At 43.3% G+C, this 17,224-nt stretch overlaps 1 long non-coding RNA gene across 1 annotated transcript in view; it reads left to right on the forward strand.

Moving 5' to 3' along the window:
- The first annotated feature begins 14,036 nt into the window (after positions 1–14,036).
- The window catches only part of LOC145419725 (uncharacterized), a 61,682-nt gene continuing 58,494 nt past the window's right edge, over positions 14,037–17,224 (forward strand). Inside the window, exon 1 of the long non-coding RNA XR_013901062.1 lies at positions 14,037–14,667. This is a non-coding gene — a long non-coding RNA (uncharacterized LOC145419725). The remainder of the gene's footprint in view (positions 14,668–17,224) is intronic.

Below are 17,224 nucleotides of genomic sequence, written 5' to 3' on the forward strand. Positions count from 1 at the left end.
TGAAATATTCAAACCAGTCCTTCTGGCAAAAACAACCATGTGTCACATTCAAAGCCACTTAAATTACCCTTCTTCCCCATTCTGATGCTCAGTTTGAACTTCAGTAGGTCGTCTTGACCGTGTCAACATGAGGAGGAGCGCACTGAGTTGCTGCCATATGTCTGCCTCATTGTATTGTTGTGTTAACAAGAAGTTGAGCAGGGTAAGTAGCCCTAATGCAGGGGTGTCAAATTCAAATACACAGTGGGCCAAAATTCAAAACTGGAACAAAGTTGCGGGCTAACGTTAATATTTATTGAAATATATTTATTCCTCCAGATATGAGAATGAATCTTTTCTTATGGACTCAAACATGTTTCGCTGAAAAACTGAATATGGAACAAGCAAAGCTTAATACTAAAAAAAAAATAAATATATATATATATATTAGCTGGATAATACCAGTAGGCCAACTCTAATAATAATTTGGTATGGCTTCACGGGCCAAATGTAATTAGGCTGCAGGCCAAATTTGGCCCGTGGGCCAGAGTTTGACACCTATGCCCTAATGTTTCTGATGATCTAATGACAATTGCCCGCCCATTATTAGTTGGAATTTTAGCTAATGTTTCAGTGCCTATGGGGTAAAATGTTGGCATGGGAAGGCGAGAGCCTTGAACACAAAGTGTACACACTGTGTCCAAGGTTTAAAAGCATAATAATGTTGCAAACATTTTAGCAAAAAGCTTCTTGTAGTTACACATCCATCACATACAGAGCAGATTTATTAGTGGTTTCTCTTTACTTTTTACTCCAAGTTCAGTCTCTGCCAACTCTCTGAGGGAAATATCTGGTGCTTTAGTTGCTTAATGTTATGCTCGCCAGGTGGTCCCTAACATCGTCAGTGAACAGTGAAGTTAATACAGGCAGCAATTTGATGAATCAAAATTTGTACTTACAGCAGCAGGAAAGAAATGCTAAAGAGGATTACACTGAAAGACCCTCTACGAAAAGGAAGACTAAAGTTTTAAATTGAGTACCTACTGTACAATGTGTGCCTGAATCCATTACAGCAGCAAGGCCATTTACTATGAGAACAAATACTTTCAGCTCTAACAAAAATTCCACTGGATTCCTTTTCCCTTATAGGAATAAAAAATGCAACAGTAAATGCTGATTTTATGATTTTTTTTTCTCTTTACTTCTGTCTATGGAAGAGATTCTCCAGGCAGGGGTGACACCTTTGTTGTCACTTCCTGCTGTTCATAGCAGGTAAAACTGCAGCAAGAGAAAACAGCACACAGTGCAGGAAACAAAGAAAGAGAAGCTGCGATGATTTAAAAGATTTGCGCTGTGCTTCCTCATCTAACACTGACAGTTATAATGAGAACCTGTCATCTCTGGCTTTGAAACTCATGGCCATACTGATTAAACACACACGGACCCCTCCAATGTCCTTAATTGCTCTGTTCGGCAAAGAAATGCAAATTTTGCTCATAAACAAAATGACTAATTTGTTTCCTAAATGACTTCCTGCTCTTGAAGTATTTACTAAAACATTGATTACATCAGCAACCAGGTATTGTTAGTAAACCAGTACTATAAAGCACATATTTTTGTAATCTGAGCTTTAAAAAGCAAATGATAACCCTGCTTATTTCACTTAACATGTTTAATATGAAACTGTTGAACATTAGACTGTGAATAGCTGGCCTGTCTGATTTCTGGAATCGTAACTTATCCACTCATGTATCATTTTCAAAGTGTCTGTTCACTCCATTGTGAGACTAAAAGCATAAAAGGGGAAGTAGACTCTGCACAAGGGTGGAAAGCTGTTTTCTGAAAGCATCTACAAAATTCTCTTGGACAGCATTTCCAGTGGCCCATTTCAAAATGTCATCCACTGTCTGGGGAGTGGGTGTTGCATTAAGGATAATGAAGATGGCAAGAGGGTGAATGCTGTCTTCCTCACTGAAATACCATACAAATTGTTAGATTGATAAATGCTGCCTAAAATGACAGGTAATGTGGCACACCTTCAGCCTTTCAAGCTGGAGTGCAATTCTGCAGTGCGCAGCTGCATCTATGCGGGGGCCCTTTTCCTTGTTACCAAAAAAAAGTCTAAAAATAGCTAGTGGGAACCCTGAGATGAGGCATAGAACACAAGCCTGCACAAAGACAGCTTTCAAAGTTGAAATAGATCAAAGTGCAAGCGGAAAAAGAGCAGGTTATTTTAGTGACTGTGACAATCGAGCTTCAGTAGAGCATAACTAAGACTCCCACACTGACACAAAGAAGGAGGTTCTCAAATGTGTGGTAGCAGCCCGATAAGAAATTTCACAATTAAAAAAAACAGAGCTACAGGTCAGTCTGACTTCTCTTTGCTAAATAGTAAAACTGCCCCTGCTGCTAAACCATTGAGAAAATACACCAGCAACAAAGCAGTCCAATAATGGAATTTCGCAGACAATAGGTCTGCAAAACTTGCAAGTTACGCAAATGCACGGTGTGAAATAATTTATTTTTACTCGATGTATCTTCAAAGAAATCAAAAGGTTACCGATTTTCCAAAATTAACCTCGCTTTCCTGGACTGATTGACGGTTTCTCCTCCTCATTGATGCTTCCACATCAGCAGAGGCGCGACTGCGATTAGTGAACATCACAGAGGGGGGGAATGCGCTTCTAGTTATTGATCGCTCTTGATTTGGATTTTTCTCATACTTCAAGTAATATTTGCGCTGATATTATGGAGAGGTGGGAAAACTTGCTCGAAGTGTGCTTTTGCTTTATGATTTTTGCAAGTTGTTAAGATGAATGGAGAGAGAGAGAAATGAATGCATTTAAAGGTACGACTCACCAAGCGAGTTCCCAATGAGTGAAACGAAGAATACAATAATGTAAGCCACAATGAGAACCCATTCATACTGCTTGGGGTGTAAATACTCTCTCCAAATGTATCTCAGAAGTTCCTCGTCGTCATCCAAGGTGGGATGCACATGTAACTCCGTGCTGTTGGGTAGATGTCCAGAAGATAAGCACTCCTCGCAGTCCACGTTCCCAGTGATGCCAGACATGCTTCCAGGTGTTTTGTGTGCCCGATGAACTGCAGCTGTTGCTTGTGCGTCTGCAGTGACCGCAGGTTGTTTGAGCACACTGCAAACGCGATTCTAAATGCGCTCCGCACGGACCACTCGTCAGAATGACGCTGGTCTCCCTTCTGTCTCCATTCAAAGCCACTGCAGGGTCAAACACCAACACAGCAGATTGCAGCGAGCAACGAGCTCTGAGCTGCAACCCGAATGCCCACTCGCGTAAAAATAGAGAGAAACGGGGTGTTCGGGCATTTCTGCGGGGAGGGGTGCATGAACAAGGTTTGGAAATGAATGGGGTGATTTAAAATGCATCAGCTTAATCTGCCTTTAATTCTGTGCGAAATTCAATTACAAGCATATAAAGGAGGGCACATTGGACGGACGGCTTGAGACCAATTCACGGACACGGTTAACCCCCTTAATCCAACAGTGCACTTGTTTTAAACTAATTGGTTTAACTGGGTCCTGTAGTGCTTGAGCAAATTGTTGTGACTGTGTGAAGGTAATGACTGAATGGTGGGACAAGCCTCAGACTGTGTACCAATTTATTGGGGACATGTTTTCGAATTTTATTTAAAAAACAAAACGAAACAATGACAACAATATAAACTGCTGTTTTTATGTCATTAAGACTCCTTTTTTGTATTTATTTAGTCTTATTTCTCTTTGTCATAAGCTGTGAACAGCTCTGGTGTAAACAAATCATAAATCTGAACATCATTTCAGCATCTTGTTTTTTGGGGGCATATACTGCATACTGTCGCTGGGTTTGTTTAGGCAGCTCTTCTGAGCAAAATATGGTGTTATGATGACGGTATGGAAATCATGATTCCATTCAAAATGAATAGACCAGATTAAATCTGCAAGGCAGTCAAAGCACAACTGCACGGACTCCTGCTGAGAAGTTAAAAATGAATTAAATGGTACATTTGAATTAAAGATGTGAATCTCATGGTGGAGCAGTGCTTAACAAGGCTGCCTTACAGGAAGCTTCAGTACCCTTGATAACATAAGACATATACATCAAGTGAGGGTCCTTTAAAAAGCCTCTGTATGAATCCTCTTCCTCATGGTTTATGTTGACATCATAATATATTTGAATTCAGGATTAGGTTTTGTAAATTGTGCTTTATGTATCTATATGTGCATGCACGTATACATTGTACTGGGCTACTGTGCCTGTGAAGCAAACTGTCCCAAGGGGGCATTGCTACACCACTCTACCCACTACTGAGTTCTGGTTGGCTCCTTGTATGATCTCCCTTTCCCTATTTTGTTTCCCTGTCAGAGTGATCTGTTTTTTTCTTGCAGTTTAAAATCTAATCTAAGATTAATTTAAACTTAGCTTTAAGTGTGTGTGAATATAACGGTTATCTGTCTGTCCGTTAGCCACGTAAACTGTCAGCCTGTCCATTTTATATTCTTCTCAGCCAGTGTCAGCTGAGAGTCTCGGTGGATAAGCGGTTGTGAAAATTGTTCAGCCATCCACTGTAGTATGAAATCATTAGTGTCTAGTTATTTTACAGTTTTTTCTGATTGCTTAAGCACATTTTTTGTAACTATTGGCTAATTTTGCAAAACTCTTCACACAAATAAGAAAACCTGTCACCCAATCATCAAAACATTGTAGTTCTCTTGCAAAAGCGAACACAGCTAGATTAACTCTTCACACCATCGTAAAAATGGTGTTTCCGTATCAAACAGTACACACAAGCCATCATCTACTAAGCACACAATGCGCCAACTGCACACTGATGGTATGAATACAAAACACATCTGGCTTTTGCTTTCTCTGTGCACAAGGTAGGCTATGTCAGTTTGAGCTCATACTTCTGTCATAGATCCATAAGCATAGAGGGATCCAAACTTCAAGTACTGGTGTTTATTCAAACACATCAAAACAAACACAAGTGTTTATTTCCAAGTATAGGATTATTTGCAATCGCCATAATGACTATATGGGTTACATGCTTCCTCTGCCCCCAGCATCTGGTCATCTAGCAATTCGGTAAAGTAACAATTTCAGTATTTTTACATCAATGGTATTGGTGTGTTTCTCATTGGCATATGGCAGTGCTACAAATCTTTGTGCGAAGTGACTGTACTAACCGATTCTCATTTCAAGATGTCCTTATGACACTTGCTACAGTGTAGCGGCTCGAGTAAGGCTGGACCCGTTGGCCAGCTACCCTCAGGGTCATTCCACGGTTGACATGGTCCACTATTGTAGCTCTGATGTCATCAGCAATTCTATTTCTTATTCTTCTTACCCTTCCTATCCCACCTCCTCATCCTCCTCTTCCCCCTCCTTGTCCTCCTCTCCCCCCTCCTCGTCCTCCTCTTGGTCCTCCTTGTCCTTGTCGTCCTCTTCATCCTACTTCTTCACCTCCACGTCCTCTTCCTCGGCCTCCTCTACTTCTCACTCTTTCTGCTCCCTCCATTGTACTCCGCACACACAGCTTACCTGTATTATAGTGCTTAGGCTGATTGCAAAGTGAACTAATTATCTAAAAAAGTTTTCACATGTGACAGTGTGCCAGACAGTTGGCAAAGTAGTGTAAATAATGGCCATAAATGTGTATAGTTTTGCTGGAGTGCACTGATCATTTGGAAATTGAGTGTAAAGCAGTGAGTTGTGTTTACAGTTCTGCAAAAAGAGTGCTGTGCAGTGGATTGTAGCTACAGGTTTGCAAAGTGTGTGTTACAAAATGGCAAACTGAGTGCAAAGCAGTGTTTGTGCTTTTAATTTTGCAAACTCAGTGAGTGGTTTTGCTATAAGTATCAATAGTTTTAGAAATTGTGCTATAAGAATCACAGTTAGGGTTTAAGCATTCAGAAAAAACTGTAAGTCCCTCAATGTACCTCAAAAGTGTCATTGATTGAGGTACTGCTAATAATTGTATTTGTCACGGTATGGCATGGCACACCGTGGAAGGAGTGGGGGAAGGAGGACCCAGGCGCGGTGCTCTATGTACAAACAGTGTTTATTTACAGAGTGAAAACAACGTAACAATAAATCCCCGTATTCTCCCAGACTCCCGTGTCGTGTCTCCCGTGAATAGTCCGTGTGCTCTCTGCTCCCGTGTCAGCACCCCCCGGTGCTCGCTGCTCTCCGTGCCTTCCACTCTCTTCCTGCGGGAAACAATAACGGCAGCTGTCAGGACACTCAGAATGGCAGGCATACACTTTCAGACTTAGCTTAGACAGGGTGACTAACGTGGAGTCTCATGCAATGATCCCGCGTCGGTGGGAGCTCCAAGACTCTCTTAAGTAGCTCCCCCGACGAGGCCTGATCAGCAGCAGGTGTGTGGCTTCGGGTGTGGCCAGTCCCTCCGCAGGGCCACACCCCTCAGGCCTGCAGGTGGCCGAGCTCCATCCTCCAGGCACACCCGCAGACATACACACCCATACCTCGCCTAAACATATGAGTGGGACACAGACTAACACAGCACAGAGAAACACACATATGTACACGCACAGAGAAGGGGAAACGACACCAAAAATACATGTAATACTCTGATAAATATCAGTGGTATTTATTTTGTTTTCATGAGAATAAGTCGAAGAGAAAATAACGGTTCATGGTGAGGTTAAGAGTGGTATAGATATGTGATATAAATGTTTGTATTAAAATGCATAAATAGTGTGTGAAAAAATCAGTTACGTTAAAAAACCATAATTTCATGGAATGTGAATGTCTGTTAAAAGAGAAGAAGTGTAACTTGTTTTGTATGCTACGTCACGAGAGGTCATGACTTGCAGATGACTTCCGGGGGAAAGAGACTCGGGAGGAAGAGAGGAGAAAAAAAAGAAGGATTACAAAAATGGCATAGACGAAGCCTGGACTTCGGGACTGCTTATGTCACCACAGTTGTTCGGCAACAACATATCACCCGTCTGCGGACTTCCCGGTAATCATTCGGAGCGTTTGAGCCGGGCTTCCCGTATCTTTTGTGCTTGGCTAAGCACGAGGCACGTTTGGCTACGTTGGCTAGCTGGAGCTAGGCTAACGCCACGGTCCTGGCTAACGGAGATTCCGCCGGAGCGAAGAGACGGAGTTTGAGAGTTGTCTCGGGAGAGAGTCGCTAACCGTGGATGATTTGCTGCTATCTAAGGAACCGGAGAGTCGTTGCTCGCTTCCGCGAGTGGAGACGGTTGCTACCACAACGAGCGAGTTATTCATCGGAGGAGGTGGAGACATCACGGATACTCGGAGGTATTGTTGTTATTATTAAGAGCTCCAACTAAAGCGCGCCAACAACAAAAATAAACTAAGAGTGCACTCTGGGAAAAGAATAACATTGGACAGATTAAGGGAAAAAATACTGAAATCTATCCCCCGGGGGTTTATTGTATGTTTTGTATATGTGTTTTTTCATGAAGAAAAAAAAGGGTTGGATGTGAATTTCCTGCAGTTGTTTAATACATTTTCTAACCCTGAGATCCTGTGTTGGGTTTATTGCATGGTGTCTTATCATTTGAGTATTCACATGTATTAGCCTTAATCGGTTAAGTGTATTTCCTTAGCCTCCGCTTGTCTGTGTAGACACGAGAATCATATGAACCTTAGACTGATATTTATTTTTCGAGATGTATCTTTTATCACAGAATGTTTAAGTAGAGTCAAGACTGCACCCGAGGGCATAAGGGGGGAGTCTTGTCACACGAGCCGGTGGTAAAAGTGTTACATTTTTGGGGGCTCGAGCCGGGATGTATGTAATTTTTGTTATGACTGACCTGGTTTTCTGTTATTCACCAAAGAGAGGGAATTAATTTTTTTTGAGATTGCTAAGGAAATTATTTTCATTGTCAAGTGTGGTTACATTTATTGTGAGATCTCTTACTGTTTGAGCTAAAAAAAAAAAAAAAAAAAAAGAGAAAAAAAGAAAAAGGAAGCAGTTAGCTTATGGACATGCAGTTGTTTTGAGTGATGTGGACCCCGATGTCACAGATGCAGTTCTGCTATCGGCCTTGAGCCAGGTCAAAGTATTTGGAAAATCCGAGATAGTTGACCGTTGTCTTGATGTAGCTTCTAAGACACAGTTGGTACTGATCAAGACTTCAACTGACTTAAAAAATCAAACCGTACCGGATGTTGTTGGACTTCCTGGGGAGGCGGGTCCATGGCCAGCTCATGTGCTCACTGCTCCTGCAGAAAATGATGAGTTTCAATCTAAGCTAATGTCATTCCTGAATGCGGAAGGTAAAACTCTTACTGACGTTGGTGGCTTACTTCAGCCTTCACCCCTTGATGTGAACACGGCTTTGATACATGCTATCAGTTCCTTAGTGGATAAATGTAACACCACATCTGTTGATTCTCAGAGCTATCGTAAGCTGCGCATGTTCTCTGGTGTGAAACCTACGCCCAATGGGGAGGAAGAGTATGATGCCTGGGCAGAACAGACAACACATCTGCTAGATGAGTGGCAGTGCAGTGACAACATAAAGAAACAGCGAATAGTGGAAAGTCTGAAAGGTCCAGCTGCAGACATTGTAAGGTTCTTGAGAGTCCAGCAGCCCACTGCAACTTCATATGACTACATGCAGGTTTTGGAGACGGCTTTTGGAACAACTGAGAGTGCGTCCGATCTTCTGGTGAAGTTCAGACATACCTACCAAAATGTGGGCGAAAAGTTGTCTACTTACTTGTTGAGGTTGGATAAACTGCTGCACTGTATTTTCAGAAAAGGAGGCGTGGCACTGTCTGACATGAATCGATTACGGATGGAGCAGGTTGTGAGGGGAGCACTGCAACAAGACATGATTGCACTTCGTCTTCGTATGACTCACAAGCTGCGAGAACCCCCTTCTTTCAGTGAGTTGCTAAAAGAAGTAAGGGAGGAAGAGGACATGCTCCAAAGCAGAAACGATAGTAAGAACCCAGTAATGTCACAGTCTGTAACTCCTATTTCTAAGTCGGCACCTGAACAAGAAGTTGATCCTGAAGTGGCAAAGCTGAAAAAAGAGTTAAGTGTCATGAAAGCTGAGATGCTTAGTCTTAAAGCTGCTACGGTTGCATCACATCCAGACACCCAGATTTCACAACCAGAAGTCCCTGCCAAGCCACCTTATAAAAGAAATGCTACCCCACAAAGGTCTGGCTATCAAGAGGATAAACCTGGAATATTTTGCTACAGATGTGGGGAGGATGGACATTTTAAGAGAGAATGTGAAGGTGAAGAAAACCTACTCAAAGTCAACAAGCGCCTCATTAAACTGACAAAGAAATCGGGAAACTACCGCGGGGTCCAGTAGAGGAACGGCCTGGCATCCCGGTGGTTGTAAAACGTTCCACCAAGTGCAGCACCTTAGAGGGAAAAGTGAAAGACACTGTACCTGCAGGCTTAGTGGGCCCTAGCTCTGTAGTGTCGGTACAGATTGAAGGCATCTACTCTAAAGCCATACTCGATTCTGGTTCTCAAGTAACCCTGCTGTACAGATCCTTCTACGACAGATATTTGACACACCTGCCATTGACGTCTATCGACACGTTGGCGATATGGGGTCTCAGTTCCGCCGAGTACCCTTATGATGGCTATTTGTCACTTAGGCTGGAGTTTTTGGAAGCAGATGTAGGTGTGAGTGAGACCATTGATGCACTTGTGTTGGTATGTCCCGACCCAGTTGTGAGAGGTGAAGTTTCCCTGCTTGTTGGCACCAACACACCCACTGTGAGGCGATTGCTTAGCCACTGCAGGGAAAAGGGAGGAGAAAACTTTGTGAGATCCATGCACATTCACCCAGTCTTCAGAAAAGTTTTCAGTGAGATCTCAGTGTTACCACCTGATGCTGACAGTAACCAGAGGGGAACGGTGTGGTTCACCCAAGCCAAACCTGTCACCATACGGCCTGGGGGAGTCGCCCAAGTGGCTGGGGCACCAAAGTTTCATGGAGTGCTGGGCACTCAGACAATCCTTGTAGACTCACCTGATGACCCTGCGAATGAGTCACGGTTTCCCGATGGACTCCTGGTGAGACCAGAGTTGCAGACCTCCACTGGTGTGACGGCCAAAAGAATTACTGTTCTAGTTAGAAACATGTCAGCACGGGAAATTACCTTGACCAGAGGGACACCAATAGCTCATCTGTTTCCAGTCGACGTTGTGTCATCTCTACCTGGGAGAGAAGAGTCTGAAGTCGAGTTCGCTGGGAAGCTGAGCCCCTTTTCTTTCAACTTTGGAGACTCACCAGTTCCTAAGGAGTGGAAGGAAAGGTTGGTGACAGAAATGATGGAGCGGAGTGAAGTTTTCTCTCTGCATGAGTTTGATGTCGGATGCAGTAAGAGCACCCAGCACACTATCAAAACCACAGAGGACAAACCATTTCGGGAGAGGTCTCGTCGGTTGCCGCCTGCTGACGTGGAGGCATTGAGACAGCATCTAGCGCAGCTAAAAACTGCTGGTGTTATTACAGAGTCACGCAGTCCTTATGCCTCACCCATTGTGGTCGTGAGAAAGAAGAATGGGAAAATAAGGATGTGTGTGGATTTTCGGACCCTAAACCGCCGCACCACTCCCGACCAATACACGGTGCCAAGAATTGAAGATGCTTTGGCATGTCTCAGTGGAAGCAAGTGGTTCAGTGTGCTTGACCTTCGGAGTGGATACTATCAAGTGCCCATGGCAGACTCCGACAAGGAAAAGACAGCTTTCATTTGCCCGGCTGGATTCTTCCAATTTGAAAGAATGCCACAGGGAGTGACAGGGGCTCCCGCTACATTTCAGCGGGTAATGGAACAAACTGTTGGAGACATGAACTTGCTTGAGGTGTTGGTCTATCTCGACGATCTCATTGTGTTTGGAGCCACGCTTGAGGAGCATGAGATTCGGTTGCTGAAGGTGCTTGACCGTCTAAAGGATGAAGGACTGAAGCTGTCACTGGATAAATGTCAGTTTTGTCAGCCATCGGTGACTTACGTTGGGCACATCATATCTCAAGACGGGGTGTCTACTGATCCAAAGAAGACTGAAGCTGTAACCGCATGGCCAAGACCCAACACTGTGACTGCATTACGGTCGTTTCTTGGATTCTGTGGGTACTACCGGCGTTTCGTGAAAGATTACTCCAAGGTAGCTCACCCATTGAACCAACTGTTGTCTGGTTACCCTTCAACTGCAAAGAAGAAAGTAAAGGACAGACAGGATGGTCCGTACCTTAACCCCGCAGAGCCCTTTGGTGGTCGCTGGAGCGGAGAATGTGAGGCAGCCTTTGAGGAGCTGAAGCGACGACTTACCCAAGCTCCTGTGTTGGCCTTTGCCGATCCTCAGCTACCTTATGTGCTACATGTAGACGCTAGCCGGGAGGGGCTAGGAGGAGTGCTGTACCAGGATCAAGGTGAAGGATTGAGACCTGTGGCTTTCGTCAGTCGGAGTTTGACTCCTTCAGAAAAGAATTACCCAGCCCATAAATTGGAATTTTTGGCGCTAAAGTGGGCGGTAGTGGACAGACTGCATGACTATCTGTACGGGACCAAGTTCGAGGTGAGGACAGACAACAACCCTCTGACATATGTGCTAACGTCTGCCAAGCTAGACGCGACGGGTCACCGTTGGCTTGCTGCCCTGTCTACATATGACTTTAGTCTCAAGTACAGAGCAGGAGTCCAAAACATTGACGCTGACGCTCTCTCTCGCCGGCCACAATCGGGGTCGATATCCAAATCCGAGTGGGACGACGTTCCTGCAGCAGGAGTGAGAGCCTTGTGTCAAATGTCTGGGGTGATGAAACATAAAAACCCACGATCCGGAAGAGCCATTGACTCTTTTGGCACTTCTCCACAAGCTATCCCACAAGCTTATTGCAATCTGGCTTCTTTGAGTGTTAAGAATATGCCTTTTGTGAGTCTTGCTGAGTTGTCGACCGCTCAACGGGAAGACCCCGGCATAGGACAAGTGTGGACAACTCTGAGTAATGGGAATAGTAACCAAGTTGACAAGACCAAGCAACCAACTTGCTCTTTGCTGTTGAGAGAGTGGGACAGGTTAAAGATGCAGAAAGGAGTGATGTATCGCATTGTAACTCCTCCAGGAAAATCACGCTGTTCTCAGTTGGTACTACCAGAAAAGTATAGAGTCCCTTTACTGAAATCACTGCACGATGACTCAGGTCATTTGGGCCTCGACAAGACATACGGCTTGGTAAGAAACCGGTTCTACTGGCCTCGGATGAAGTCAGAGATTGAAGAGTATTGCAAGTCTTGTGAGAGGTGTATAAAAAGAAAGACTCTACCCAAGAGAGCTGCACCTTTGTCGCATTTGCAAAGTGAGGGACCGTTCGACCTTGTTTGTATGGACTTTTTGTCCATAGAGCCTGATTCGAGCAGCACAGAAAATGTTCTGGTCATTACCGATCACTACACTCGTTATGCTCAAGCTTTTCCAACAAGAGACCAGAGAGCCTCTACGGTTGCAAAGGTGTTGCTGGAGAAGTATTTTGTTCATTACGGACTGCCACGGAGGATGCACAGTGATCAGGGCAGAGATTTTGAAAGTCGTCTTGTTCATGAAGTGTTGAGTTCGCTTGGAGTTGAAAAATCAAGAACGACGCCCTATCATCCTCAAGGAGACCCTCAACCCGAGAGGTTTAATAGGACGTTGTTGGACATGTTGGGGACCCTGGAACCGAACAGAAAGAAAAAATGGAGTCAGCACGTCGTTCATTTGGTTCATGCTTATAATTGCACTCCAAATGAAGCTACAGGTTTCTCTCCTTATTTCCTTATGTTTGGGCGTGAAGCTAGGTTACCTGTGGATTTGTGTTTCGAGACTTCTTGTGATGGCACACCACAGAAAACTTACCTCAAGTACGTTTCTGACCTGAGGAAGGAGTTAAAGGCTGCCTATGAACTAGCAGAGTCCGTCGCGGCCAAACAGAATGAGAACAATAAGCAGCGGTATGACAAAAGAATCAGGTTCGCACAGTTGTTACCTGGAGACAGAGTCTTGCTACGAAACCTCGGGTTACAGGGGAAGCATAAACTGGCCGATCGCTGGGCGTCAAAACCATATGTTGTGGAAAGCAAGATGCCGAACCTACCAGTGTTCCGGTTGAAACCTGAAGATGGTGATGGACCAATCAAGATCCTCCATCGAAATCACTTACTGCCTCTTGGGGAGAGGATATGTCTAGACTCTGCATCCCATACGGATCTCACCCCTACAAGGAGAGTCTTGCGACGGAGGAAACAGAAAGAATGCACAGACAAGCCTGGAAAGGAAAAGACACTATCGCAGAGAACGGCAGATAAAGACTCTGAAAGGGAAGGAGTCACGGCCAGTGATAAAGATGAGAAAGAGTACACTGACTCCGAAGATGAGGATTTTGGACTTTGGTGTGATCTGACTGTTGAACCTCTCAGGTGCAACATGGATAGTGATACTCTGGAAACGTTCAGTCTGGATTTGGGTATTTCCTTAAGTGACGTAGCTGAACAACCAAAAACAGTTGGGCTGGGAGTAACACAGGAATGTGTAGAGGAACCTGAGACGGACAGTGTAAATGAATCTGAGTCTGTTGAGATCACCGAAGCCGAATCACCTGATACTTGCGAGAATCCTGAGGAGACAGGGAAAGACAAAGTACTGCCTGAAGACATTCTCTTGCAAGAAGAGGACACTGAATTTAACTCTGAGACTAATCTTGATGTTGACATTAAGGCCAGACCTCAGCGGTTGAAGAGGGCTCCTTTGAGGTTAACTTATGATGAACCAGGTCATCCCAGTGTGGTAGCCGCCACAACAGTGAAATATGTCTCTTGTTTTTATAAATGGATAGGCACACCCATCTTTGCTTAGTTGTGTGTTTTACTCACCTGTTGTGCCATAATGGTTTATGTTTTCAAGGTACAAAGTCATGAGGGCATGCTTTTCTTTGGTGGGGGGAGAGTGTAATACTCTGATAAATATCTGGTATTTATTTTGTTTTCATGAGAATAAGTCGAAGAGAAAATAACGGTTCATGGTGAGGTTAAGAGTGGTATAGATATGTGATATAAATGTTTGTATTAAAATGCATAAATAGTGTGTGAAAAAATCAGTTACGTTAAAAAACCATAATTTCATGGAATGTGAATGTCTGTTAAAAGAGAAGAAGTGTAACTTGTTTTGTATGCTACGTCACGAGAGGTCATGACTTGCAGATGACTTCCGGGGGAAAGAGACTCGGGAGGAAGAGAGGAGAAAAAAAAGAAGGATTACAAAAATGGCATAGACGAAGCCTGGACTTCGGGACTGCTTATGTCACCACAGTTGTTCGGCAACAACATATCACCCGTCTGCGGACTTCCCGGTAATCATTCGGAGCGTTTGAGCCGGGCTTCCCGTATCTTTTGTGCTTGGCTAAGCACGAGGCACGTTTGGCTACGTTGGCTAGCTGGAGCTAGGCTAACGCCACGGTCCTGGCTAACGGAGATTCCGCCGGAGCGAAGAGACGGAGTTTGAGAGTTGTCTCGGGAGAGAGTCGCTAACCGTGGATGATTTGCTGCTATCTAAGGAACCGGAGAGTCGTTGCTCGCTTCCGCGAGTGGAGACGGTTGCTACCACAACGAGCGAGTTATTCATCGGAGGAGGTGGAGACATCACGGATACTCGGAGGTATTGTTGTTATTATTAAGAGCTCCAACTAAAGCGCGCCAACAACAAAAATAAACTAAGAGTGCACTCTGGGAAAAGAATAACATTGGACAGATTAAGGGAAAAAATACTGAAATCTATCCCCCGGGGGTTTATTGTATGTTTTGTATATGTGTTTTTTCATGAAGAAAAAAAAGGGTTGGATGTGAATTTCCTGCAATTGTTTAATACATTTTCTAACCCTGAGATCCTGTGTTGGGTTTATTGCATGGTGTCTTATCATTTGAGTATTCACATGTATTAGCCTTAATCGGTTAAGTGTATTTCCTTAGCCTCCGCTTGTCTGTGTAGACACGAGAATCATATGAACCTTAGACTGATATTTATTTTTCGAGATGTATCTTTTATCACAGAATGTTTAAGTAGAGTCAAGACTGCACCCGAGGGCATAAGGGGGGAGTCTTGTCACACGAGCCGGTGGTAAAAGTGTTACATACATAATAATAATACACAGGTCCATGACTGCCCAGGGATCCTGGGTCGCCCAGTCCCAGGACCCTGACAGTATTAATGTTTTCTTGACATTAATTTGAAGGTGGCTCATGAAATAATAAATTTTTAATTGTTGTTGCAGTCAATGTTATTGCTAAAACCTTTTAGGAGACATCGGTCTGTTCAGCAACATGAGTCATCTATATTTATTGTAGCAAATTGATTAATATTTGTTTTTACCCCCAGTCATTGTCATTGTCCATTAGCTTTCCCACAGAGCATCCAGGTATTGACTAGTGATGGGTCGTTCGCGAACGAAATGGCTCTTAGAGCCGGTTCTTTGACGTGAACGACACGAGCCAGCTCCTTATCGCGAGCCGTCACGTTTTTTTTTTTTGTTTTTTTTTTGTTTTCTTTCTCTCAGCCTCTCTCTCGCACTTTTTTTCCGCTGCACTCCGCAAGCGAGCCTTGTGCTTTACGCTGGGCAGAGGGGGGAGGGGCGGTAGTTACACTCAGTAGCACAGGAACAGAGCCAGAGAGAGAGAAAGAGAGGCAGGGACAACAACATTAGAAAGGTATAGTAATCATCCACAACTATTTTTGGTTGCAGATGATAAAGGATTCAGAAAGTTTATTCATGCAGGCCCATATGATAGAGAATATGCATGTTCTTTTTGTTTTCATATTATAATTTATATTTAATTGTGTTGTGGTTTGCAGTGTTTTATGTTGTTTTCACTTTAAATTTGTAAAAGAAAAAAGCTGAAAATGTAAATAGTTAAAACTTGAAATGTGAATAGTTGATTTTTGTATTATGTGATTTATTTATTACATTTTATGTGGAGTGAATAAATAAAAGTATATTTACGGTGGCCCCTAGAGACAAAGCACATACAAACTTCAAATCACGTACGAACTCTGAAGCATGTACAAACTCCAAAACACGTAAAAACTCCAAAACACGTAAAAACACGTACAAACTCCGAAGCACGTAAAAACTCAGAAGCATATAAAAACTCAGAAGCACATAAAAACTCAAAACACGTACAAAAGACAACAGAAGTGCTCCAGGATGCTGGGCGCAGTGTTGAGCCTTTGTTATCTTGTGGCTACACAAGCCAGCAAGTACCAACGACCGGATTTGGTGTGTGGTAGTAACAGGTAAATGAACTTTTTTTTAAATTATTTGAATATATATGAGTGCCTGTGTATAAATACACAAACAATACACACATGCTTTCAATTGTGTAATTTAAGTGATCTAGTAGCTCTGCTTTGGAAGTTCAGTTCATGCTAAAAATGTGTTTTGGAGTTTGTACGTGTTTTGTCTCTAGGGGCCACCGCATATATTTATATATAAACATATATAAATAAAACCACTTTTTTTACGTTAGTAATTCCTTTTGTGCATAATTTTATATTATTGTTAATAATAAATTAATTAAAGCAACAAAACAACCTGAAGAGCCGGTTTCGGAGCCGAAAGAGCCGGCTCTTTTTAGTGAGCCGAACCGAAAGAGCCGGATCTGTAAAAAGAGCCGGAAATCCCATCACTAGCATTGACTTTTCTGACTGTGATTTCATTATTAGGGGACAGCAGGGTTTCTTTTCTTTACGCTGAAATTTGCCTTGTTTACTGCATTGTATAATCATTTCTTGTATGTCAGAGAAGACTTGTGTTAGATATGCCTCATTAGTCGTTTTTACTGCATTAATGTGACACAAAGTGGAGATTTATCAAAGAGTTTTTTATTTAGTGCAGCCATGAACTGAGTCATTACAACTATGCCTCCTTATCCTGAAGGTCAGACACTTATGTGTCCTTTCTCAAGACTTCACTCTTGATAACATAAAGTAATGCAAAAAGAACATGTTCAGGCAAACAAGTGCTCAGCTATAATCGTTAGAAGTGGCAGACTAGTTGTCACCCCACACCATGTTTCCTGTCTTAATGCTAGACTAACTGACTGCTCACTATAGCTTACACCTATTTACCTGCCTGTTAAAACCACTATCTAATGAGCCAATCACATGGCAGAAACTCTGTGTATTTAGGTACATAGACATAAGTGATGGGTCAGTCGCG

The sequence above is a fragment of the Astatotilapia calliptera genome, chromosome 13 (assembly GCF_964374335.1).
Source record: "Astatotilapia calliptera chromosome 13, fAstCal68.1, whole genome shotgun sequence".
NCBI classification, from domain to species: Eukaryota; Metazoa; Chordata; class Actinopteri; order Cichliformes; family Cichlidae; genus Astatotilapia; species Astatotilapia calliptera.